Genomic DNA, 27,711 nt, shown 5'->3' with positions numbered 1-27,711 from the left:
TCAGACGGTGTCCATACAAGGCCAAGAAATACCGAGGGTAAGTGAATACAAGTACCTTGGAGTATGGGTAAATGAGAGTGATAGATACATGGAGGTACAGGAAAAAGCCTCGGCAGCAAAAGGAAAGAGGAATGCGGCAATAATGAAGCACAGAGCGTTGTGGGGATACAATAGGTATGAGGTGCTTCGAGGTCTGTGGAAGGGTGTAATGATTCCAGGGCTTACTTTTGGGAACTCAGTGGTGTGCATGAGGGCAGAGGTGCAATCGGGAATGGATGTAAATCAAAGGACTGTGGGACGCCTCGCGTTGGGTGCTCACGGGAAGACGACAAACGAGGCTGTAAAGGGCGATATGGGGTGGGCAGGTTTTGAGGCGAGGGAAGCGCAGAGCAAAATAAGGTTCGAAGAAAGGCTAAGAAATATGAAGGAGAGTAGATGGGCAGAGAAGGTGTTCCGTTATTTGTATAGGAAGAGCGTGGACACACAGTGGAGAAAAAGAACTAGAAGACTCACTAGTAAATATACGGCGGGTATTGTAAGCCATATGTCAACAAAGAGCGTTAAGGGAAAAGTCAGGGAGGCGGAGAGGATTTACTGGATGGCAGCTATGGAGAAAAAACCGGCTTTGAGTAACTACCGAAAGGGCAAAAATGAAATAAGGAGGGAGGCATTTTACGATAATTCAAGGGGAAGCGCTTTACTGTTTGAAGCGAGATCGGGTTGCCTTAGAACGCGTAGTTATAAAGCAAGATTCAGTAAAGAAGAAGAACAATGCACATGCTGCGGGAAAGATAAGGAAACGGCGGAGCATGTTCTGATTGAATGTGGAGATATCCACCCAGGTGTACGTTTGGGCACGAGCCTACAGGAAGCCTTGGGTTTTAGGGACAACAATGGAAAGCTGAACACACCCGCGATTGAAATAAGTAAGAGACGGTTAGAGTATTGGTGGCAGAAAATTAGAGAGAAAGGACAAAAATAAATATTGGAAAAATAAAATATGGACAGTGTGCCGTAAATGGCAGAGAACTTAAGCTGAAAATTTACCTTTTTTTCCATTAAGATAGAATTTATCGAAGTAGAGGCATTAGGCCAACATCAAAAAAGAAAAAAGTTTTTTTTTTTGTCGAGCCTGGTGGCATACCTGTCACCACCCCGTTATAAAGGGGACGCTCATAGCATCCATCCATCCATCCATGTAGCTACCTCTCGTTTAGTTTTTGCATTGTTCACTAGATGGCGGTACTTGTAGCTGATGATGAAAAGATGCAAAATGTTATAAATTAGACGGCGGTACTTGTAGTAGATGATGAAAGATGCGAGATGTTATAAAATAGGAATGGTGTCACATATGGCGCGTGTCATTGGTAAAAGGCAATCGTTTGATTTAGTGCGGCGACGTACGCTAGGGAGGCGTTGTAATAAAGTCGAGTGGGCAAAATGTACGGAGGATTCATGGTTCACCAGGTTTACCTCCGGAGCTTCGCCCACTCATCATCATTCACTTCGGGGATATGGCGGCACTTTTTTCAGATAAAATTGACGGAGAAACTGAATTTCGATGTTTTGGGGGCACTGGATACTGTAAGCAAGAATATAAGCGAATGAAAGACCGCGTGGTGCATGTTCACGCCAAGCGGACTAGTGTTCGCAAGAACAGTCGGCAGTCTCGGCTTTGCTTCCACCAAGCAAAGGTTCTGTTTAGGTAAACATCCACGTTCCCTTTCGGGGATCCAGCCTACCGGTGTATGAGAACCTACAGCTTGAGGGTCTAGAAATCGCAGATGAGAACGTGCCTAACATGACAGCCCAGATTTAAACTGAGCACTCGTAGAAACTGTGGCCTATACAAATCCCCACAAAAGGTGCACAAGACACACTGTTTTTCTTCGGTAAACCAGTGAACCCTCTTTTCTGACTTACCTGCAATGGAAGCCACTGATAATTGACAATGGAAAATGAGGAAAACTCCAAAACAATTACAAATCCTGCAGGATGCGGATAGTGCGATGCAGTTGGCTGGAAATAAACGGAGTGTTGATACCTTTCAAAGTAACCGTTAGTGAAGAAAGCACCCACTAACCACAGCATGTCGAAAATGGTTTCTTTTTTTCTAATGACATAAATAATAGGAAGTGTTCCGGGGGGTCATGTTAAGTAGGGGTTATGACTTTTTGTTAGCGCTCAGAAAGCATTGGTCAACCCTGGCTTACCTTGTTCTGCTTTTTATTAGCACCGTGGGGCCACATCACCACTTCAATTATTTCCCCAGTGTGGCGTAGAGTACCGGTTTTTCTAGACTGGCTAACATCCATGCCTTTTTTTTCAATCCTATCCTTTAAAGCACCCTGTATTTTGCGAACATTGAGTTTAGGCCAACTATATAGGAGCCCAACTTTGGCAGAGTTTGACTGTGCAGTGCCCTTGTGCTTTACAATGACATAATATTGTTTTTTAGCTCAGCTGTGGTGGTCTAGTGGCTAAGGTGCTCAGCTGCTGACCCATGGGTCGTGGTATCAAGTGTTGGCTGTGGTGGCTGATTATCCGTGGAGGTGAAATTACTGTAGGCCCATGTGCTCAGATTTGAGTGCACGTAAAGGACCTCAGGTGATCGAAATTTCTGGAGTCCTGCTCTAGGCTGTTCTCATAATCATATGCTTGATTGATATGTGGGGTTTAACGTCCCAAAACCACCATAATCATATGCTGGTTTCGGGACTTCAAAACCCACATAACAATATTAATGACATTGTTCTCTAGGCTTTCCTTTTGCATTTGCAAGAGAGGTAAAAACCACTCTACTTTAGCTGGTTTGTTACCTTTTGACACATCTGAACGTAGGCGTCTCGGCCTTTAACTTTTTCTTAAAAACATTTCTTTCTTTCTTCTCTTGGCTAAGCCTATACAAACAATACATAATTGTATCATGTCTTCAGGCTACATTACTTGTGTATCTCAAAAGGTTAAGCTTTTAAAAATACAGGCACAAATGATGTGGAAATCCTATGGGATCATTTATCATTTAGATCTATGTTTTGTAGCTTAATAAGGCTTATTGAAAATGGTCGGAGAAGAAAACACCAATAAGCGAATATCAGCACTAACAAGGTAAATGCTACCATAACTAGTGTCTTGCTGGATAAAAGAACTACCAGCACCCAACGGTCAGTCCAGTTTTGTGTCTTCAGCCGCTTGTTGTTCCTTCTATGGTGACATAGTTATCGCACTAACTTTTTTGTGTGTACTTAGGTACCATTTTTCGTCTGAATTGGTGCTTGCAGAAAGAACGGTAAGAAAATATTACAATTGTGGGGCATTTGCAGTGAAGGCAGATTATTGATCCAAAGTTACAAGGCCAATCTGCCACAGATGACGTGATTTAATTACTTGAAAATTTTCGACGGGCTCTGTATGATAAAGCCCTTGGCGAATGCTGTTCTCTAAACATATTTTTTACGTTTACGTCATTCTTAATGCGGCAGATTCAGGATGGTGTTAAACGGTATGACTTGTTGCGGACACAACACTGCAGTTATATTGCGTACTTCATCAACGGTGTAAAATAACACTTTAAGAGTAGAAGACCCTAAAGCTTCACCTTTGGGAGTTCAGCGCGATAGAGTCATCCTGTTTCTTTTGCGTGTTTCAAACACTTAGTGCATGAAACCTTTTCGAATTTGCTAGGAACCAACTACGTGGCCCTAAATAAATAGGCGCAGTAGTGTGTGTGCTTCTTGTAGTGGCGTACCGGCTTTCAACTGCAGAGCCATTTTATTATTCACATATTTACTTATTTATTTATTTACTAATTTAGTAATATTGTCAATCCCGTCCGGGATTCTTACAGGAGTAGCTTGAAGTGTCTACATATAATACGTATTCTTCCAATATAACAAATGTAAAGATAGATTACTACACAATAATACAATTGTAATGAAAAATTTATGACACAGAATTTTTAACGACAATAGACCTTCGTTAATAAGAAGGGCGCACGTTTCGGTCACATGTGCAGAAATTGAATAAATAATAAGGACAATAAATAAACGCGAGCACGCCAAGGCACAAAATTAGAACGATTTCCACCAATTCTGATAAAAAAAAAATCAGAACACTCGGTAAGAGAACAGAGAGTTAACACCGCGCCGCAGTGGTCCAATGACTAAGGTACTCGGCTACTAAGCCGCAGGTCGCGGGATCAAATCATGGCTGCGGCGGCTGCATTTTCGATGGAGGTGGAAATGTTGTAGGCCCGTGTGCTCACATTTAGGTGCATGGTAAAGAACCCCAGGTGAAAAAAATCTCCGAAGCCCTCCACCACGGTTTCTGTCATATTTATATCGGAGTTTTGGAATGTTAAACCCCACAAACCAATCAATAAATCACAGAGAGTTAACAGTACAATCTCGATAGCATCGCTTTCTTGTAGCATACACGTCCGTTGGTAATGGACGCTTGTAACACGCATTGTTTTTGCAATATTTCATGTTGCATAGTGAAGAATGTATGCTGAACAGGCGTGTTTTCAAAGCATGAAAGCTACTTTCCCTGACTTTCTAAGCAGAGGAACTTTTTGTTCACTTTTCAGAAACAGAGGCACTGCCGTGTGGTAGAACAATCGCTTCACTCGCAAAAGACCTAAGCTTGATTCCCACTTGAACCTAAACAACTCTGGCTTTTTCCCCACCCTGCTTTAAGATTCTTTTATTACTTTAATATTTTATTTTCATCGTTCTCTACTTTTGGTCACACACGTGATGATAACTTTTCGCTCTGAACTAACGACGCCAACGCCGGAATTTCTGCGAAACGAGCTCTTTAATGCTAACGCATTCAAGTCCGCTAACATGCGGCACGCTGGTATATATGAGCTTGCGTATTGACGCATCGCACTACACTTATTAGATATTTTTACGAACAGTAATTTACTGTTTTACGTTTCATAACCTATAGTGCAAAAGAACAGAAACGCGCGAAAGACCACAACACATGTGCTGATGGAGACCCGTGTATGTAGCCTGTCGCTTGCATTGAACGCTTTGAATAATAAATTTCTGCCACGAATAATATCCGTGAACTCGCCCAAATAGCTGTCGATTGATATATCGGATTTGACGTCCCAAAACCACCATATGAATATGAGAGACGCCGTATTGGAAGGCTACGGGAGTTTTGACCACCAGGGGTTCTTTAAAGTGCATCCAAAGCCAAAATAGCTGTGCTGAATTGCTCCACTTTTAACGCGGAAGTTCCGAAACCATCTACTCTCATTCTAGCCAATCAGCATCCTTGTGGGTACGTAATTTAGCATTGAGACCCACACAACCAGATTGTAAAACATGACTTACTGTGCAAGAAATAAAAAAAAGTGGTGAGACTAGAAAGAACGCAAAACTACAGACACAGACACTCTTAACCGGAGCATTCAGGGCTTAAATTGAAGAAAGTTTAGACCACAGTGTGAAAGAGGTGCCGTAGCGCTTCCCTCGGGTGTTATTTCGTTCGGAGCTGCTGTTTTGCAGACACGGTCATCGGTCTTACACGGTCGATGAAAAGCTTCCTTGTTATCGCGCTCTCTGCAACAGCTCCTACCCTGCTGCGTTTCGTTGTGAAGTAAAAAAGAAAAAGAAAACATGCCGTCTTCGAAGCCACCAGATTTCCTTCGTTTGCCTTTCGTGACAGCGATGCTGCGCTAGGAGAACAAGCTCTGGAAAGGCAGCGCTTCAACCATTGCGCAAGAGCACTGAACTAGAATGGTAAAAGAATAAGGCACTCGCGAAAATCTTGAACTTCCTGAACTTTCTCCCCGCCATGGTAAGTCTAGTGGATAAGGTACTCTGCTGCTGACCCACAAGTCACGGGATTGAATCCAGGCTGCAGTGGTTGCATTTTCGATGGAGGCGAAAATGCTTAGGCCTGTGTGCTCAGATTTCGATGCACGTTAAGGAACGCCAGGGGGTCGAAATTTCCCGAGCCTTCCACAACGGCGTCTTTTATATACATATGGTGGTTTTGGGATGTTAAACCCGCCATATCAATCATCAATCAACTTGCTGAACTTTACAAAGATTCAAGGCGTATTAAGACAACCACTTCCGCTTAGAGAATGAACCACATTGAGGCAGCATTGTGTACCCTACGCAATGTTTCATGATAGTGTATCAAGAAGACCACGTTCGAGGGTAATCGTTACTGGAAACTCAACAGTTTTTCACGAATGTTTTGTCCTCGGGGAGGACCGAAAGCGACGTCAAATACAGTTTATTTGTAATTTAATAAAATAAAAGAGAAAGGCATGTAAATTCAACTCAACATTCAGTGAATTGTAAAGAGTTGCAGGTAAAGGTTGCAGATTTGAGCACAAACAACGTACTGCACATTATACACGGCACCGTTTCTACTTAACTGAGCAAGTATTTAGCAGATTGGTAAGACAAAAATGTGGCAATTGATGATGCTATGTCTGAAGTTTCATAAACTATTGCGTTAGAAAAGGGTCCCCATGTAGGATGTCAAGTCCGACCGCATTGAACGACAGCTTGTGATAGGTATTCTCTCTTCAATGAGAGCTCTGCTGAAAGCAAATGTTGTGACAGTAACAACAGAACAGAACAGCTGCTCTGTTATATATTTTGGCTTTCATTTTAGTGAAGCATAAGCTAGATTACAAGCATAATGAAGAGCAAGAAGGTGCCTTTAAATTATCATGTGTTCTCCTTCACACTGCCATAAAGGCCAAACTAGAGTTACTATATATGCTACCTTTAGGTATCAGAGTTGCGCCAAGGTACGCCATCTTGGGTTCAAATGTCTTGCGGGAAAGCCACTCACCACCCGCGTAGGAGCAACGCTCGTGCTTCAGAGTGCTACATAATCTCTCTACATTGAGGGATTATGGTACTAGCGTTGCTTTATGTTTTTTTCGCTTTCTTTAAATTTTTTTAAGTATGAGTGAAACTCGGTTGCTCCGGTCACACCTATAGAAGCCTTGGTATGACGCTTACGTTCTTAGGATGTAATAATAAAATAGTGCGTAGCTCATTGAACCAGTGAGATACATATTTATGGTTGGTTACACAAGCTTCGCCTTTTACGCTATTTTTCCCATTTACAAATATGAAAATATTTTTGCACTTTTGAACGCAATCAAACCAGTCAGGATGAAATTTTTTTATCATGTTGTACTCATTCATTAACTGCGTGAGGGAGCCAGGTGTAGTATCGCCTTCAACTGAATCGAGCTGAACAGCGATCGAGAGTGCCCATGCGACGCCCATATTACGCACGGCTTTCTATTGCTCTCGTATTACATTCGCTGCTCACGACAGCTTATGTGAAACAACAGCCGATGTCAGCCACGCTTGATCTGCCCGGAATCATCGTCGCGTTGGCTTCTCCGCAGTGCATTCGAACCACTTATGACCACGTGATGGTACTCGGCGAATAGGGGCGCTGAAGCCCTGTAGGTGGAGCCAGTGGCAGCCGGAAAACAGTGGCGCAACTCTGCTACCTAAAGGTAGCATATACAGTAACTCTAGGCCAAACCAACAACAAACAATCCTTCAAGGATGCATCTTCTTGAGTATCATTTAATACATTCAGCACTACATACAAAGTGCTGTAGATTTCTAAGTTGCCTTTATTGAGTATAACGAATCTTCATTTCCCCCCAAAAAATAAAAGAAGAGTCATGAGATACCACTTACTAAACTTCCGGCGTCTCTTCACCGAGAAATCCACAAGCTACTCAAGATTTCGCAATGGAATGCCCGGACATCAAACATGATACTAAAAATGCGTGTGCCTTAGAGTTGCTTCCGCTTCAAAGTGGATATAAGTATGAGCTGCTCAGTGACTAAGCGGTGGCTTAGAGTAAGGAAAACGAATTGAACAACTTTAGTTTTTTAAACATTGCTTCGAAGCTCGCAATCTCGGGTCAACCTAGGTGGGAGAATCCTTCATACCAGAATTGTTCTTCCCGTGATCGCTTCACTCGCGGCGAATCCTCGTTGCTTGTCTAGATATAGTGTGTAAATTATCACCTTACATTTTTTCGTGACAACGTTGGCCTCGTATATTACGTGTGCCAGTGCGTCTCGCAAGTTGTGTATCGGGCAGCTGCAGGCATGCATAGGATACATACAACTGGACCCTGTTGCGGTCGGGCCGCTGTCACTACTGTTGCGTAGTGCGTTCAGGTCACGGGTCGCCAAGGTCACTACTTTTGGGTAGCGTGTGTTTCTCAGCTCGCGGCTTCAAATGCGAAGAGCTGAGAGACGGAGCGGACAAGGCGACGGTGAGTTAAGGCAACTTTTATGTACTTCCGTTGCATTATTTGCACTGCAGCCATCAGGCTAAGAAGCTCAAAGAGCCAGGATGTCTTCGGGCGCTCTGACGCCATTGTCTGCTGTGACGTACTCGTCTGCTGCTTGGCGCCACTCCACGCGGGTCACTTATAGGCCCCGGCTAACCCTTACGTCCACAACATCCAATAAGGAACGCCGATTTGCATTGCGTCAGCAGACTCCAATCAGGAACGCCACAATCCTTGCGTCAGCAGCCACCAGTCAGGAACCACCGATGGATTGCACTCAAGGGCCTGTGATAATCAACGCGTTACGTAAGACACGCCGGGCTAATGGCGGAGACTACATCATGGGGTTGGACTCGGACCCGTGGGTAGCTTGGCACGCGTTGCGTACGACGCGGTTGCCAGAGATGGCATCAGCCTCGCTCGCTCGCTGGTTTTGACGCCGGTTGCCTTTGCAGTAGTAATGAAGTTCGGTTCAGACTCCAAGGCATAACAGCAGCCCCGTCACCAGATAATGCACCGGAAAGACGAGCAGCTTCCACGTGGATCGGATGTCGTGCGCTCTCGGTCGCCAGGCCCCTCCAAGGTCGTCTCCTATGCCGTAGAGCAGGATGTGGCTCCAGACTCAGTCCCGTGAACAGATCCTATTCTTGAGAAAGGATTCCCATCTGCAGTGGCTTTTCGCTAAGCTTGCCGACCAGCTTCACTTGTCTCTTCTGAAAATTTCTGATTCAGCCTTTGTTGATAGTTCTGGAACTTGGCAAGAACGGAACAGAAAAAAAATGCCTGGCCTGCGTGGACGCGCACCACACTCACAGCGAGAGCTATAAGAGCCGACTTTGAGAACCTTTTCTAAACACTCATTGAGTAACTGCTGCAAACACACTACTGGGTGCCCACTACGGATGTATTAAAAATGATTGCTAGCTGGTAGGCCAGCATTCGCTATGGTTTCCTTCGTCAATCTTCTCAGAAGCGTGGTATCGCTGAGAACTTGCAAGAAATTTTGTGCGAATGATTCATGCGGTGGCTGACGACGATGAGGAAGGATTCCATGAGTGGGTATGCGCCACAGTTGTTAGATGATCAAGAACAAGCTTTTGTAATGCGTAGGAGCATTGGACAACCCACTCGTTACGCTATTCGCGTTGTGTGATGCCTGGTTGATATTTAACGGTTCTGAAAGCTTTATTACTCCTGTTGATGCGATTCTTTTCCCGACATCATGCCTGCTTAAGACATTTTTGCGGAGAAGCACCAAGCACTGGCATGGCTCAGTGGTACAATACTGGGCTGGCACACAGCGTACCAGGGCTGCATCTCCAGTGTGTGCTTGGTACTTATTTTTCTTCTTATTTCGTGTGATAGTGGTTATGGACACTGGCGGCGGCGGCGGCGAACAACTACGGCACCACGCGTGACCTGAGTTGTGATCTCATAAGAGCATTCACTGTAAAAAAGCTGCCCACCTTCATACTTTCTTTATGCTTAGCACTGCTAGTGCTGAGCCGCCTTTGTTTTATTTATTTGTTGATTGGTTTAGGTGAGCGCAGAATCAGGAAGAGTTTCAGAGAGAATAAGTTACGACTGCATAATAGGCAACGCGATGAGGAAAGGTCATCAAGAATGAAGGTGCATATGATACCTAACAAAGCCTACTGCAAACGTAGCCACCGAGCTTGTCTCGAGGTCCCTTCTCGAGTACTACTTTCGGTGGATCATAACAAAACTATTGCGGTACCGTGCGATGCCAAAGAAGCCGCAGCTTAATCGCAGCCTGTACAGACTTGCTGCCATCTGTATGAAAAATTAAAGTGTGGAAGGCAATTTATGCCTATCATAGTGTCTCACAACAACAAAAAAATGTATGCGAACAGGCACGTAATACTTGTCGCAATGTTCGGCACCTAGCTGATTGCGGTCAATCATGGGGGTGCAGCCCTGCGTTTTACCTACTCACAGACGGAGAAACTGATAAGTTTATCATCCTGTGCGCTTTGTCGTAGAAGCTCAATGTGTATCCAGCTGACGAGATATAACTGTGCAAATCAGTGTCAGTTGACCTGCCCTAATTTTATATTGATAGATGACTGGTGAATATAGAACGCAGGTATGAAAACATCAGGCGCCTCCTTCTAATATTTTACGTTTGTATACTCAGTTGGCAACCTTGATATTACGAATTGTTGTATGTTTTTGAAGCATATAAAATCTTTTTTCACTCCACGCAACACAAGTTTGTGCGTTATATTGAATGATAAGTTACAATTTTAGTATTAGGCCCTATTATCTTTAAGTGAAACAACGCCAGCCAAACGAGGAAAACAAATCGGCAGATTTTACGAAGCGAGGAATCGATTATATCCTAAGCACGAGTGATGAAGCTTGATATATCACTTTAAAATCAGCACAACGTTACGAGGTGGACGTAAGCTATGCTGTACACGCCTTCCAGCTCATGATTATCATGTTTGGACGTGTCATTTACCTTAGTCGTCTACACGTCACGTGATACCAAATTCGGTATATGTGGATCTGCAAAACGGCCGCGAGTGCGCAGTGAGCCCCGCACGTAGTCATAATTTACATAACACGCCTATCATAGCTATTATTTTTGGATGTGTCATTTACCTTCGTCATCTATTCATGTCAGGTAATAGCACGCTTGGTATATGTGAAGTAGCGAAATGGCCACGAGCACGCTATGAGCGTAACATTTAGTCATGTTTTACATAATCCGTATACCGTGATTATCTTGATTGGACGTGTCATATGCCTTCGTCGTCTATTAAAGTCAGGTTATATCAAATTTGGTATATGTGGAGCTAGCGAAACAGCCATGAGCGTGCTATGTAGCGCAGAATGTAGTCATGTTTCCCATGATACGCATATTGTCTATTCACGTGCCGACTTTGGTAAATTTGAAGCTAGCGAAACGGCCTAGAGCACATCATGAGCGTGAAAAGTCGTCATGTTGTTACGTTACATGCATCACATGACTATCATGTTTGCCCCACTCACATACATTCATCACCCATTCACGTCCCGTAATTCCAAATTGGGTAATTTGAAGTTAGCAAAACGACCACGAGCAAACCATTAGCGCAGCGTGTAGTCATAACTCATAAATATGACAAACATGTCATAATATACACGTTAGGGTCTGTCAGTTTTGTTCGCCATGGAGTCATACCACACCATACCAGTTTTGCAATATGTAATGTGAATGAAAAAACTGCCAGAGCATCAAGGCGACGAAGTGTAAATTATGACGTTCACGAAATACATATAAATATTTTCATGTTATTACATTTCCCTTTTCTTGTCATACTGTCATATGATTTTGTACCAATTTTCGTATCAATACCAATATTGCAACGGCCAGGAGATCCAAAATATTTAGGCTGATAATAGATATATAGATAGGTAAGATACATGAGAAAGGAGATGACAAGGACTTGAAGAATTACAGGCCGATCAGCTTGCTCTCTCTAGTGTACAAGCTATTACAAAGGTAATTGCTAACAGAGTAAAGAAAACATTAGAATTCAATCAACCAAAGGAACAAGCAGGATTTCGAACAGGCTACTCAACAATTGACCACATTCATACTATCAATCAGGTAATAGAGAAATGCTCGGAGTATAACCAACCACTATACATAGCCTTCATAGATTACGAGAAGGCGTTTGATTCAGTAGAAATATCAGCCGTCATGCAGACACTGCGGAATCAGGGCGTAGATGAAGTATATATAAACATTCTGGAAAAAATCTACAGGGGATCAACTGCTACCATAGTGCTTCATAAAGAAAGCAACAGAATACCAATCAGGAAGGGTGTAAGGCAGGGGGACACAATCTCCCCAATGCTATTTACCGCGTGCTTACAGGAGGTTTTCAGAAGCCTAGAATGGGAACAGTTAGGGATAAGAGTTAATGGAGAATACTTTAGTAACCTGCGCTTCGCTGATGACATTGCATTGCTGAGTAACTCAGGGGACAAATTGCAACTCATGATTACGGAGTTACACAAGGAGAGCAGAAAGGTGAGTCTTAAAATTAATCTGCAGAAAACGAAAGTAATGTACAACAACCTCGGAAAGGAACAGCGCTTCGAGATAGGTAATAGTGCACTTAAAGTTGTAAAAGACTATGTCTACTTAGGGCAGGTAATAACCGCAGAGCCTAGAAGAATAAGAATGGGGTGGAGCACATTCGGCAAGCACTCTCAAATTATGACCGGTAGATTGCCATTATTCCTTATGAGGAAGGTATATAACAGCTGTATTTCGCCGGTACTTAGCAACGGAGCAGAAACCTGGAGACTCACAAAGAGCGTTCAGCTTAAATTGAGGACGACGCAGCGAGCAATAGAAAGAAAAATGGAAGGTGTAACCTTGAGAGACAAGAAGAGAGCGGAGTGGATAAGGGGACAAACGGGGGCTAAGGATATAATAGTTGAAATAAAGAAGAGGAAATGGACATGGGCCGGGCATGTAGCGCGTAGACAGGATAACCGCTGGTCATTAAGAGTAACTAACTGGATTCCTAGAGAAAGAAAGTGGGTTAGGGGGAGACAGAAGGTTAGGTGGGCAGATGAAATTAAGAAGTTTGCGGGTATAAATTGGCAGCAGCAAGCACAGGACCGGGTTAACTGGCGGAGCATGGGAGAGGCCTTTGTTCTGCAGTGGACGTAGACAGGCTGATGATGATGATGATGAAGATCGAATGAAACGAAAATCGCTAAGAAATGCTTCTTTATTAACCTCAACATTGATCAGTGATGCGTAATTAGAATATTCAAAGCACCTGGAGCACACATGCAAAACAATATTCGTACATCACCCTATAAGCTACAGCGAAAAATTAACTAAATTGAACTTGATCAGGCTCTCTGTGTTCCCATTTCCAGCATGCACGAAGGTAATCAGACATTGCTGTGAAAGCGCTCGGCGTACATCTGGTTCGTCTTTCAAACTTGTACGGGGACTCCACGAAACGTTCTAATTTTCAATTGAGTAAATACCACGGCGTTGCTTTGATTTGCTCCAAAATAATGATAATTAGTATTCGTGCGATAGAAAGCTACTCAATGGACACCCACTTGATAGAGATGTTTCTAATTGCAGATATAGCGGGTTACCTTTCAAAAAAGGCTAAGCAGACAGAACGCAGTAGTTTCACCGAATAAAACCTTTTAAGTCGCACAGGCACAAGCCTTTTTGCAAAGCCATCATCCTGTCTGGCTCTTTTCATGCCGAACGCACTAATGCAGTGATGTTCAAAGTTGTGGCGAACTTCTCGACAGCGCAATGGGCTCAACAAATTGAAGCCACCAGTTTTCATGTTGTACAGCGAAAAATGTTGGTGCTCTATGTTATGAGTTTGAATCTGGATGAGGCTTGATTTGACTCCTTATTTGCTTGTAATAACTTTGAATGCACGAGCCCACTCACCGCTTATGGAGCAAAAGAACTGGGACAGTGATGAGTCCTGCGTTTAAAGTAAGCAATATGGTGCCGAGTGTGACTCTTTTATGGGTTTTACAATGGCCTGAAAGTGCCTCTACGGGTTTGACAATGGCCTGAAAGGCCTTTACGTGTTTGACAATGGCATGAAAGGCACCCATATTTGCAGAAGAGAAGTGCATGTTGTTTTGTTTCTTCGGTAATGAACGTTTCTGAATATTGAATATATCTGCTATTGTAAGCATGCATTCATAGCTCTACACTTAACATTTGAGAGTGAACATTGCTAATCGAGCAGAAAGTTTGGAAGGTTGCATAACAGCCAAAATTATCTTTTCCACGATCTGCAAATAGGGCTCTCTCACAGCTCTTCCTGCATGATCGCACTGACCGTTTCACGCAGGTCGGTGGAGCAGAGCCCTTGAATATCTGCAAATTGAGGCATCAAATCGCAATTGTACTGGTGTGTCACGTGTCCAGGGTCTTCTCGATAGTAGTCGCTTCCGAGACAAAATTTTGTACACTGTTAAGGGGTTCCGCATCAGGCCCGCGAAAAAGCTCCTGTTTATCTCCTCGCATGAGGAAGCGAACTTGCTTGTATTCAGGCATTTCGGGGTTTGCATTGTGGAAGAGTCTGGTCATTTCTTCTGTCAAGTGCATGACACTTTCATTGGGTATTGTTGAACTCAGGAGTCAAAAAGAGTTTCGGCTTTCTCCTTGCGGATGATGCTGGCGGAAATAACCAAGAACCCGGTTCGGAAAACTTTCCTTGACTTTATCGTCGACTTTTGGTTCTCGAACCACGTTTTTGCGGCGTCTTCTAAGGCGAAGTATAAACATGCCTGAGATTTTTTTCATTGTTCTAGTTTTTAAAGACCGCTACCTGTCCATACGCTTCCAACCAGCTCTCCGGAAACGCACTATGACCGTCGGAATTTCGGCGGCTCATTTGGCTGGTGGAGAAGGAGGGGTGTAGCCTGCGTAGGTGTTGTCATCGTGGCGGCTTGCTTCGTCGTCGTAGCTCATGTGCTCTCAAGTAAGGGTCCGAGTGTGGGTTGGGGGGTGGGGGAAGTTCTTCCAGTTTGTGGCTGGCTCGACTGTCACTGACGGTGTCGGTGCCTTCATGACGTGGGCTGGCTTCACTGCTACAGGCGTTGTACAGAACATGGGCCGGGAAGCACCTCCACAAAATTTCACGTGTCTATGACGTCGAAGTAGGTGACATACTAAAAGAGAAGCTTTTTGTTTGGGTGAACTTGTGGACAGGAAACTGAACATCAAACTACAGCAGTAAAATTGGTAGTGAAAGTGGTGAACACAGCCTCGGCCGTCGATCAATTAACAAGCGGTGAAGCGCGTCGGCATTTATACATGTGCCGTCGAATATTCCAGTGTTATCACTTGTCGTTGCGAAAGCTTTGGAATAACCTCGACTGTTTGCGTCTTGCACGCAATATGAAGAGAACAATGCACAGTAATCGTGAACCTTCTCGAACAGGGAGGCACAATTCACGCTGAGCATTGCTGGCAAGCTTCGAGGACGAAAACCGAATCAAACAAGGGTTCAATAAGGAACGCGCGTGGCAATAACTGGTTACCAGAATCTATTCGTTTCGTGATTCATTCTGCTGACTTTCCTTTCTGTCACTGTGATGCTGTTTTTCGTACCACACTACCTAGCTCAAAAGTTTATTTCAGATATCCTTTTTATACTCAAAGTTTTCGCCCCGACAGTCGGTACTCTTAAGGCGACCGGCAACATGGCTCCAACAGTGGAACAGATTGGTCTGCATCAATTCTCCTACTAGTACAAGTATCGAGTAAATTATCGCCGTAACAAATTACCGAACAAAATAGCGTAGATGTTTCTTTTAAGCGTTTGACGTAGAGAGAACATCGCTGTGGTCTGACAGCAAGTGTTGCTGCGGTAATTGTGCCGAAAGTGGTCAATGAAGCATTGCTAGGCTAGTTCTACACGCCGCGGGACAAATGTCCGTTCAAAAGGTGTTTTTTTTCTGTTTAGGATACACAATAGTTTTTATTGCATGAAATGATAAAAAATTATGCAAAATTTGCCTTCATTCTCTATCGATGGCACATTTTTAGATTTTCACTGCGGCTTTAAAAAGAAATAGTACTTCACGTCACCTTCAATGACGGAGCAAATGATATCTCTAAGCAGAAGATTAGAGAAAAAGGTGCGCCAGTATAGGCATTTTAGGCTTCCTTTTTGATAGCAGTAATGATGGAAGAACCTCCGGTGTGATGTTTTAGAGGTTTAGCTCACATGTATAGTTTTCAGTAAGTACATCGAAGATGCACTATAGAGCGTCGAGTGTGGCTTTGGCGCATTAAAATGTTTCGTTTTTCTTAAGAATACACGCTAAAAGTGCTGATATCGGTGCGGAGCGTATGAACAAGTAAATGAAAAAGTTTACTGTACTGTGTATTGAAGTAAAGAGCAGTCAAAGTGCCAGGAAACGTTACTTATTCACTTTGTTGATTTTTTTGCGTTATGCAAATTCTATGTTTGTTTTTCTTCAACATATTTATCAAGTTCAGTCAAATGTGTGACTGACCACGTGGTCACACGACAATAAAAAGTGCGTCACTGGATGTTCTTCATTCACACTCATCCATCATCATCAAAAGAGCATTCTACAGCCAGCGTTTTTTTTGTGGGGGGGTTATTTCAGTGGCCTGTATAGTAAAAGCACCAGTAGCGTAGCCAGAGACATCGAGCTTCTGTACTTCCAGAAAACTTTTCTATATTTCTTGTCTATATATACATGCGCACATACAAACAGTGATGTGAAAAGCGTTCTAAGGATCTGCAATTTTCTGATGTTTGCGGTTGTACAAGACAAAGATAAGGACACTAGTGCACGTGCAAGCATGCGTGGTTAACTTGAAAGGCGTAGACGAGAAACGAGAGCAGCATGCGGACACAAGGCCAAGGGAGAGAGTAGGGTGCGTGGAGCGGAGTGCCAGGCAATTGCAGAAGTGGTGTTTCTTCGGGCGGAAGCAAGGAGAAAGCGGTAAAAAGGTGAAGAGTCCAAGCGGCCTGCTTCGCTTCACCTCAAGCTTCGACGGTCCGCGGAGCCAGCGCCAAGCTTCCGCAACCACCAGGCCCACTATCGGACGTAGGCCAGAGTGCTTCATTGTGGTACCTGGTCCGCGCGTCCGAGCAGAAGTCTAACTTGATCGGCCACGTCTTCGCCTACATGTTTAATCGTGCATACAACTGAGAATTGCCCTACTCTTCGTCAAACTTCTGTGGTGTCGACAATACCGCGTTACTACTCTTCTACGTAGGCGAGCCCTGCATAATCTTCAAGCAATCACCGATGAGACGATCTCGTGTTAGGACTCAGAATCTGCGTTGCTTTTTTAGAAGTGAAACTAATTAGAGCGGCACCCATTCGTCCGTCGTAGTCTGTAACAAGTATAACATTTTGACCTCTAAGGTGGTGCCGGTGAAAGACTTCTTTTGTGCGTTGTTGAACAATAAAAAATAGTGCTCAATGTACATGTCAGTGGCTGCTAATGAAGAATGAGAGACAGAAGCATTCGGCTTTTAGTTAACGCACAGGCTGCGATCACCATTAGCAGCCAATGGCATGTACATTGAGCACTATTTGACAAGAAAGGGTTGCTACGTTATACTCGCTGGGTGTAACCTCCTTAGCTTTAGAAAGGTTTAGCGAGCATTGAGCCACAGTGCCATAAATACAATGAACTTGTATATTCCATGAATGAACTCGAGGTGGTTAAAAATGGGAAGTAGATACGAAGCACAAGCCGTAAGAAAGTAAAAGCCGAAATCTCCTTCCCATCAGCAGCCATAGGCATGTACATTGAGCACTATCTGACTGAAAAAGTTTGCTACGTCATACTCACTGGGCGTAACCTCTTTGGTTTCCGAAAGGTTTAGCGAGCGTTCGGCCGCAGTGCCATGAATACAGTGAACTAGTATATACCATGATTTAGAGGTGGTTAAAGGTGGGTAGTGGACCCGAAGCGCAAGCCGTAAGAAAGTGTGCGTGTGCCACCTCTCGTTTAGTCCTTGGAATGTCCGCTGGATGGCGGTGCTTCTATATGGGGAATATATGATGAAAAGATGTGAGTTGGTGGTACTTGGAGTGTTGAATAGATGGACGAACGGACACATAGATAGATGCATGGATGGACGCATGAACGGATGCAGGGGCGGCTGCATGGACGAACGCAGGGACGGACGCACGAACAGACGCACGCACGGACGGGCTGATGGACGCATGGATGGTCACACTGACGGACGCATGGACGGACGGAAGCAAGAACGAATGAACGGACGAATTCTTCGCCCCACTCTCCATCATTCACTCCGTGGATATCCTGCCATTTTTGTTACTTTTGGGTTTTATCATGTTTGTTTCCATATAGTATACTTGTGTATACTTTCATGTGTTGTTTTGATAAAGCAAACATAAAAACCCCCGTCACTTTTCTTACAACGTTGTCGTCACTGACGCAACAAAGTTCGTAGAAAGCAAACTTTTGAAGAATCCCATCACAATGGCGCCTAAGGGGGGGGGCGGTGAGGCTGACTTTAGTTGCTTAAAAAGGAACATAACAACCGCAACATAGGCCTCGCCAAGGTGGTCTAGTGGCTAAGGTACTACTCAGCTACTGACTCAGAGGTCGAGAGACCAAGTTTCGGCTGTGGCGGTGCATGTTATAAGGAGGCGAAAATGCTGTAGGCCCGTGTGGTCAAATTTGGGTGCTGGTTAAAAAGCCCTTCGCGGTCGAAATTTCTGGTGCTCTCCTTTACGGCGTCTCTTATATTAACACGGCCGTTTTGGGACGTTAAACTCCACATATCAATCTACCACGACAAGTATTTAAGAGATCTGAGTTGCGTCGCTGAAAAGCTAGGACTCACTGTAGAAAAACTGAGGGAGTGCATGCGAGAATAGCAAGCTCGTGAACGACAGCACCGTGCCACCGAACACGAGCCTCTACTAGAGCAGGCAAAGCGAGCGCAAGGCGCGTGCAGGTCGTGAGCAAGAGAAGCGCGATGCACGTCCACAACACGAGGTAGAACTGGCTCGCGAAAATGTGGCGTTGAACAAAAAAAAATTTTCCCTTCGCTTGCGTCTTGTGGAAGCTGAGGCTCTTTGTGGTGGAAGAGAAGACTTGGCGGTCACGAATATGTGTTCTCCGCCACTGTAAGCAGCTCCTCAACCCACAAAGCGTGCGCGTCAAGGGAAGGTAGACTATCTCAATGCATTATTCAGGCTGTTTTCAGGGACGAAAGGGAACCACTTTCTTGAGAGAAGACTTGACAATGCACCATGCATAGTCGATGCACGAGAGGCTAGAAATTGTTTTGCGGAGCTTGATCAGGCAAATGGCCTCTCTAAAAGGAAGGATTAGGAGTATTCTCTCGATGATATGTTGTGGAATTTCTCAGAGCATGGACATCGTTACTGAAGTACGGTTACCTCAGAATAGCTCTATTGAATGAATCCAAACGAAAATCAGGATGATTGCAGCAAATTCCTTAAATAAACGTCCTAAATGTTAGTAGCGGATTCTTGTGTAGCATTGGATGGGATATCTAGTAGCACTATTTTGGTGGGGGACCAAGTGGAGGACTCGAAATTGGAGCATTAGAGCCCTATTTGGAATGTAAAGACAGTTATGATAAGCCCGAGATAGTTAAAAATGGTATACAAGCACACCTGCAAGCAAATGGTATGCCGTAGCATGTGCGGAAGACCGTATATGATGACCTATCTGGGCAGGATGACCCCCATAGAAAGCAAGATTGTGCTGAGCACTGTGCTAACTCCACCGCTGAGGTAGAAGGTGGTCAACGGTCGTGGTCTATTTATTTAGCAGAAAGCCAAATAATGCATTTAACAAATCGTCTCTGTCCTTATAGTGCACGTCCTCTAAGATGTTAACTCGGCCCATTGATTTTAAAGCAAAACAAAAATTCCAAAAATTTCCATGCTGGGAAACATTGTTCGAACGCTCATGTCTCGGTGTGTCTCGCACAGCCAGAGGTATGGGTCAATTCTTTGTTGGGCGGTGACTATTAGGTATTCTTCTGAGCATAAAAGTGTACTCATGCATTGAACACAGTTCAACCGTCTTTGTCTGGAGTCCTTCCTAGTTGTTTGAGCAGTGTAACCCAATCGACTGTTTGGGATGCTATAATCTGAGAGTTGAGGCCGTTAACCAATTGCAGTTTTTTGTTTCTGACTTGGTAAAACGGCTAGCCATTTACAGTTACCAACTGTTTTACGATGATAATAGAGACGTGACATGTTAAATGTTGTATACATTATAAATGCCTTTTACCTTAACAGAAATATGATATGAGCATTCAGCGAGCCTTTTTGCAGAATAAGTTTGTTAAATTAGCCTGTAGAGTGAGGCGCACATATTTATTGCATTTTGTTCTTGTTGCCCACCGAACAAAATCTTCAATTGGGGCATATGTGATGTTATATGTGTGCAAAATGTTTGCTGTTCTCCGATGTGTTTTAGTTCCTGGATTTTCCCAACTGTAGACAATTTTTATATAGTAATAAAATATTTCCTTTCAGTACGAATCACATTTGAGAAACTATATTTGTTTTGCACACACGCACATGCAAATGTGAACAAAAGAACATATTTACTTCATAACACACGAAGCACACAGCCACAAGGTAATACGTGCTGATTTCTTAGAAAGAAAAGGTTGTTAGTTGTCGAGAAAAGTCATCCTGTTCAGGGGTTTCAATTTGGCGGGTTTAGACCTTGCGGATTTTGAAAAATTCAACCTTGCGAGTTTCCGCAGAACTCATTCACAATACTTGTCTCCGTGTGCTTCAAGTTGTTGGTGAATTCGCAGTCGCGCTGTTATTCTCTAGCTTTTTGGTTAGCTCAATTAGCAGAGCAACCACTTCAGAAATGTGTTGGTCTTCAGATCAAACACCAAACCAGGATAAATTTTACGGCATTTAAGAAGCTTCTCTTTCTGAAAAATGCATGTGGAAATTCCTGAGGCACCGTGCTATGGGTGCTTCTTTTCTTTTTTTTTAATCTTTCATAGTTATTGTTGAGTGTTCATGAGACACCCTAAATACGGCCGCTTGCTGAGAGCGCATTTCTTAATAAAGTAAGTTTTTCTATAGGTGATAGCGGCCCAATATCGAATAAGACTTAGTGAATGATAGTAACCAATAATGTTGAAGGTCTCGCATAACTAGCTTGTGTCGCCATTATTAGCATGTGTCTGTACGCTAGGACGTTACCATCTGGCGTGACAAGTTAACCCCTTCCAAAATATCACAGTATACTAATCAAATATGGCGTCTTATAAGGCTCGAAACCAGGCTCTAATTATAAAGGATGACGTAGAGGAGGGTTTCGTAAATTTTGGCCATATGTTGTTCTCTATCGGACACTTATATCACACAGTACACAGTTCTCTACCACTTCCTCTTCTCTAAATTGCGACCACCCAGGCCGGGATTCAAGTAGCGACCTTCGGGCAGCAGCCGAGCACCCTGTAGTCACTCATTCATTGATGCTGACAATAACCTAGAACGAACGTGGAACGAGAATCAATAGCAACACCACAATTTTCAGTTGCGTTCAAAAGGCTTCGTACGCTTATTCCAAAGCAATCAAGTTTGACATTAAAGTGCTTATACCTTGTGCTTTTTAGATGAAAGCGAGTATATGCGCTTAGAGCACACAAGCTGTAGTTTCCATCAAGCTTTGAACCTCCCCCCCCCCATAAAAAAGCCATTATTTTTAAGGAGTGCGCCTTCAAGAGGGAGACCGAAGCTTTCTGGCAACCAAACGTAGAGGTAAAAAGCACTCCCATGCCTGGTCCAAACGCTCGTTGAGCACGTTCGCAGAAGGTCTCGAAGCAAGAACATTTATGAGCCAAGAATATACAAAAGCTATGCGAACCATGCTTTAAAGCGAAGCGAAACGGCCGTCGTTATAGCTGCCCAGATCTCGTGCTTAGTGAATTGTTCGCTCAGTACTTCAACGCAGCGAGATGTGCTTCTTGAATGGTGGTTTCTTTGAATCATTTTCTCACGCTCTTTCCGATACGCAAATTGATTCGGCAAGTACCTTCTTGTCACGGATGTGGACATGCATGCACCAGTAGAACAGCGTGCTTCGTTGCTGTCGCGAACTTTACTTTGCAACACAGCCCGCTCGCGCCGAGTAAGAAAGCTTCAAACAATATGGTGATGGAGTAAGAATGAATCATGCTGTGCACTATTGTGCTACGGGGACGCAGTAAGTGGATGGTCAAATGAACAATGCAATGCAAGCGACAAACCGGTGTCCCCAAGGGGCTTGCTATACCATAAAGAAAAAGAAAGCAGATCAGAAAGGGATATGGTGTAAAAAGTACGTGCATCAAAAAAAGTTGAACAATTATTGAAGATAAAAAAGCGTGTTCATACCGATGGGCATGATAGAATGTACTGGAAGCTGCTGTTGGTAGGGCCACAAAAGTGCTTTTTTCTTACAGCATCAAATCGTATACACTACACGAAAACGTGAAGAACCGTGAGTGGTTTTCAAAATCTCACGAATGGGTGGGTTGCCGCGAAACAGTAAATTTGCACGTGTGCTTTGTATGTGTCCTATGGGTAGCCTGGCAAGTGCGACTTGTATGTAGTGTGATCTAAATACTGCTGACCAATTTCCAAGTCTCAGTTTGATTACATGCGAATTGTTTGGTGTTTGCCGATTTCATAGGAGATACCAGCAGTCCCTGAGCTCCTGTCGTAGAAAAGGCCACAGAGCAAGGGAGGGGACAGCTATGAATACGTTAGCTCTAGCGGTATGCTGAGCGGATGCGGCCAGCTGATCCGCGAGCACATTTCTCCGGTATGATGATGCCCTGGGACCCATGCACACTACAACATGCCGTATGAGGGCGTAGATAGTGAATGAAAAGAGTAAGCTGACCAAAAAACAGGGTTTTACGGTTTCTCAAAGTTTTCAAAGCTGTTACTATGCTAAGTTAATCCGTGTATATTACCGGACTTTGTAGTTGTAGTTTCTTATTTTGCTTGACGGCTACAGATATTGCATGAGCTGTAGTTATTATGCTTGTTTGGGTTTACAAAACACTGGAATTAGAAAAGGATGGACAAACAGTGGCATAGGACTCACCAGTGTGAGAATTTGAAGCATCGGTGAAACACTCTAAGCAAGCGTACTTGCGTTGAAGTGCGACGTAGTGCGTGTGGATATTTGCAGTATTAGCATGTTTTGTATTTCCCATGAAAGATGAATCACAGCCTGTAATCTGCCACTATAGTGTGATTAAAATGCGACGCATATAATGCGGGAGCCATCAAAACGGTGCTCTAGGAATGGCACGCCAGTTTTCTCAGCGAGGTTGCTCACATGGAGTCAGTTGGGCTGTCTCAGCGAAGGATGATCGTAGAACAAAGCAGAATTGGACAAATTAGTAAAGTAACTCTGGAGAGAGTGGGATGTTTCTAGTCTGCGTTCACCTTCAGTAAGTGCTGCAAAGGCATGTAACATCTCTGTAAGTTGAGTGACGAAGCATTCATTTGATCTTACGTACAGGCTTTCTTCAGGGCTAGTTCGAAAAGCACCTGTAGAAAGGCGAATGCATTTGGTGGGCACGGTCGAGCATCTTTAAAGCATGGTGTCGCAAACTTTTAGGTTATACCATCGTAATCTAGGCGCGTGCGTGCAATGGCTTTATATCAACTTACGAAGCATTTCCAGTCAGTGCTATAGGTAGTGCGTGACAACACTTTCAAAATATTCGAGAATTTCAAACAGCTAGTTAAAAAAACTGTGTATGTTCTTAAGGCTAGTTTTGCGTCAATAATAGGCCCAGAGCTTATGCTTAGTCTTGAGAAACAGGCGTTGACCATGCAAGTCAATGTCGGGGTCGAGATGGAGGCCCCTCTCTCGCCAGAACAAAACGCAAGTTCTGTTTTGCAACTTGAGTTTAAAACCTCTTTCATCTGCCCAGACGCATAGCCAGAAATTTTTTTCGGGGGGAAGCGTGAGGGAAGGGAACCTCCTTGATTTTGGGAAACGCACATGCTAAAAATGGTCATTTTTGTTCTCTATACCTTGGTGAGAAATATTTAGGGAGTGGGAGCAGATGCCCCCCTTTCTGGCTACGCCTCTGAATCTGCTCATTGAGATACCTTGTTCAAACCTCGTTGGACTTGACGTTTACATACTGAGAGGTTGCACGATTTAAAAGATGTACATCGTCGTGATATGTGCAATAAAACATATTGTGTGAGAAAGACAGGCGCAAAGAGTCGCCATAAAAAGCATACAACTCAATACACCTCCTTGTGGCACTCCTAGTTCTTTGACAAATATTTGTGATAAGACAGTGCCCACACGCACATAAAAAGTGCGGTTCCACACGTAACGTTCGATTATTCTCAGCATTGTACCCCATCCACCTCAATTCGGCAGGTCTCGCAATATGCCAAAGCACAAAGCAGTGTCGTATGCATTTTTTATCGAGAAACACAGAAACAAAAAATTGCTGATCAACAAAAGTGTCAAGAGTTTGTGCCTCGATACAGACAGGGCTGACCACGGTGGACCGAGCCTCTCGAAACCCACACTGGTATGGGTCAAGCGGACCATTGATTTCAAGAAAGTGCATCAGCCGCGTTTATCATTTTCTGAAAGACCTTGCAAAGACAACTAGTTGACGCAATCAGCCTTGCCTCGTTTTATAATCGGGAAAACGATGACTCCTTTCCAGACTGGGGGTAGCTTGCCGGGAAAGCATATCCGCCATTTACATGAAGAGGATGGCTTTTGGGGTTTCAGTAGGAAGGTGTTTCTGCATTTCATATGCCACATGGTCCGGGTTTGGGGTAGATTTATTGCAGCAGGTAACTGAGACATGTAGTTCAGCCGAACAGAAAGGTTGATTGTGTGTTGTGGATTGGCGTTCTAATCTCTGTCTATTCTGGGTTTGTAACGTCGGAACGCTTCGCTATAAGGTAGTCAGTTGGAGACCCGAGGGTGTTTGCCTGACCCTCCAATTTGTCACCTTTCGCGTTCAGCAGGGGTAGTGAATATGTTTTCCTTCTACTCTTTTCACCCTGTTCAACTCCTGTGTATATAGGCGGAAATGTTGTAGGCCTGTTTGCTCAGATTTAGGTGCACGTTAAAGCACCACCGGTGGTTGAAGTTTTGGGAACCCTCCACTACGACGTCTCTCATAATTATGCGGTGGTTTTGGGACGTTAAACCGCACATATCAATCAAATCAATCCTGTGTAAATGACGTCAAACTAGATATAAACTTATGCCAACTTTCTCATCTCGCCTTTCAGCGGAACCTCTTTTCTTGCGGAATAATATCCCTAACGTGTATAGGAATCTCGGGTGTCGGTGAGTCCCGAAACAACTTCCACGCCTTATTGTAGTGAAAGATGGTATGAGATCACAACTCGGGTCACGCGATGTTGTCCACCACCACCGGTGTCCGTAACTACATCACGCGAAATTAGAAGAAAAAAACCTAGAAGAGTGACACAGTGGGGCTTGGAGCCTCGAACCTGGGTCCGCTGGGTACCAGCCCAGTATTCTACCACTGAGCCCTACCAGTTTTGTTTTCTTTTTTCTTTAACGAATGAAATTATCACCAGTAAAGTACACACAACATACTTCATCAGAATTCAGGCAAACACACACAAGCATCAAGAACGGGAAGCCACTGCGGAACGGGGTCAAAAATCTCAACAACACTGCAAACTTGAGCAGCTGCTTCTCGGAAGACAGATCTCGTCGATCGTGGTGCCTCGGCGTGTCTATCCATCATGCGACTTTTCCATAGTGAATAAAGTCCCAACAACATAAACAGGTCGTAAGGAGTATTATCAGTGAGACTGTTTTTGAACGGAAGGAACCTAATACCATGAGCTGTGATTGGAAGTTCTTTGCTTAACGTTCTATTTAGAATATCCCAAAAATAGAAATCGTCACGACAATGAATGAAATAATGCTCTATAGCCTCAGGTTAGTTGCAGAGCCTACATTTCACTGTCCAGGGTACGTATATTGATTTTTTATTCAGCCACGTTTTCACTGGCAGCGTGGAAGTGTGCAGTTTAATGAAAAATGTTTTCGCTGAAGAAGATATACACATTCTACGTACACGAAATAATACATCGTGAGCAGACAGAAGAAAATATGGCTTTCGATAAGCAGGTTTGGGGAAAAGGTTGTTCACAAGTGCAGCGGTTAAATTTGTTCTGTCAATAACGATGATGTTTGATGTTTGGTGGCGCAAGGGCCATTTCACGGCCAAAGAGCGCCAGTTCATCTTACTAAAGATATGGACATTGATTGTGATGGTATGGATATTTATTGCGTTCTTCAAATATCCGTAATAAGACAGTACCCACACACACATAAAAAGTCCGGTTTGACACGTAACGTTCCATGATTCTCAGCATTGTACCCCACACACCTCAATGTGGCAGGTCTTGCGATATGTCAAAGCACAATGCAGTGTTATACGCCTTTTTATTTATCGAAAAACACAGAAAGAAGAAAATTGCTTATCATCAAAAGCGTAAAGTGTTTTTCCTCGATAAAGACAGGGTGGTCAGCGGTGGACCGAGCTTCTTGAAACCCACGTTGGTATAGGTTACGCAGGCCATTGGTTTCAAGAAAATGCATCAGCCGCGCCTGTTTATCATTTTCTGAAAGACCTTGCAAAGACAACTAGTTCACGCAAATTAGCCTTGTCTCGTTTTAGAATCGGGAAAACGATGGCTCCCTTCCATGCCGGGCGTAGTTTTCTGGGAAAGCATATCGCATTATACATGAAAAGGAGTGCTTTTGGTATTTAGGTAGGAAGGTGGTCGAACATTTCATATGCACACGGTCCGGCTTTGGGGTAGATTTATCGCAGCAAGTAAGTGAGGCATTAATTCAGCCAAACAGAAGGGTTCATTGTATGTTGTATATTGGCGTTCTATATTCTTTATTTCCATTCTGGCTTCGTAACATTGTAACGCTTCGCTATAGTGTGGTGAGCTGGTGACGTGTTCCAAGTGTGTCCCAAGGGTGTTTCCTTGACCCTTTCCTCTGTCGCCTTGCGTGTTCTGCAGGGGGACTGAATACGTTTTCCTTCTAGTCTTCTTACCCTGTTCAAAACTTTACCCTTCTGTGTATATGACGTCATGGTGGTATAAAATTATGGCAATTTTTTCTTCTCGTCAGTTGGCAGAACCTTCTTTCCTGCGACATAATATCCATAACATTTATAAGACTCTCGACGGTCAGTGAGTCTCGAAACAAGTTCCATGCTTTATTACAGTGAAAGGTGTTATGAGATCACAACTCGGGTTACACGTGGTTGTCCGCCGCTGCCGGTGTCCGTAACCACAACGCGTGAAATTTGAAAAAAAAAACCAGTACGAGTGGCACAGTAGGGCTCGAACCTAGGTCCACTGGGTCCCAGCCCAGTATTCTACCACTGTGCCACACCCGTTTTTTTTCTTTTATGAATGACGTTATCACCAGTAAAGTACACAGAACATACTTCATCAGAAGTCAGGCAAACACACACAAGCGTCAAGAACAGGAAGCCACTCCGGAAAGGGGTCAAAACACCAGTGCTTGTTACTTGTTGGCAAACTTGCCTTAGGTAGGCTTGATGTCGGGAAAGCAATCGCGTTACCACGACGTATAAAGCGTTTTCAAACAGTAAAATAACAACCACTTGTCGCACAAATTGAATAGCGTAATGAGTGCGTTGTCCAATGCTTCAGCTCATTACAAAAGCTTGTTCTTGTTCCCCTATAAACTGTGGCTCACACCCACTTTAGCCATAATTCATCTTCCTCGTCAGACACTCCATGAACAATTGACACAAAATTTTTGC

The 27,711-nt window shown here is 43.8% G+C and overlaps 1 pseudogene; it reads right to left on the bottom strand.

Annotated features, from left to right (window-relative positions):
* LOC142784772 (uncharacterized) overlaps window positions 1-27,711 on the bottom strand; it is a 51,984-nt pseudogene that overhangs the window by 17,550 nt on the left and 6,723 nt on the right.

Source organism: Rhipicephalus microplus, unplaced genomic scaffold (genome assembly GCF_043290135.1).
Source record: "Rhipicephalus microplus isolate Deutch F79 unplaced genomic scaffold, USDA_Rmic scaffold_15, whole genome shotgun sequence".
Taxonomy (NCBI): Eukaryota; Metazoa; Arthropoda; class Arachnida; order Ixodida; family Ixodidae; genus Rhipicephalus; species Rhipicephalus microplus.
This window is presented reverse-complemented; position numbering and strand designations above follow the sequence as displayed.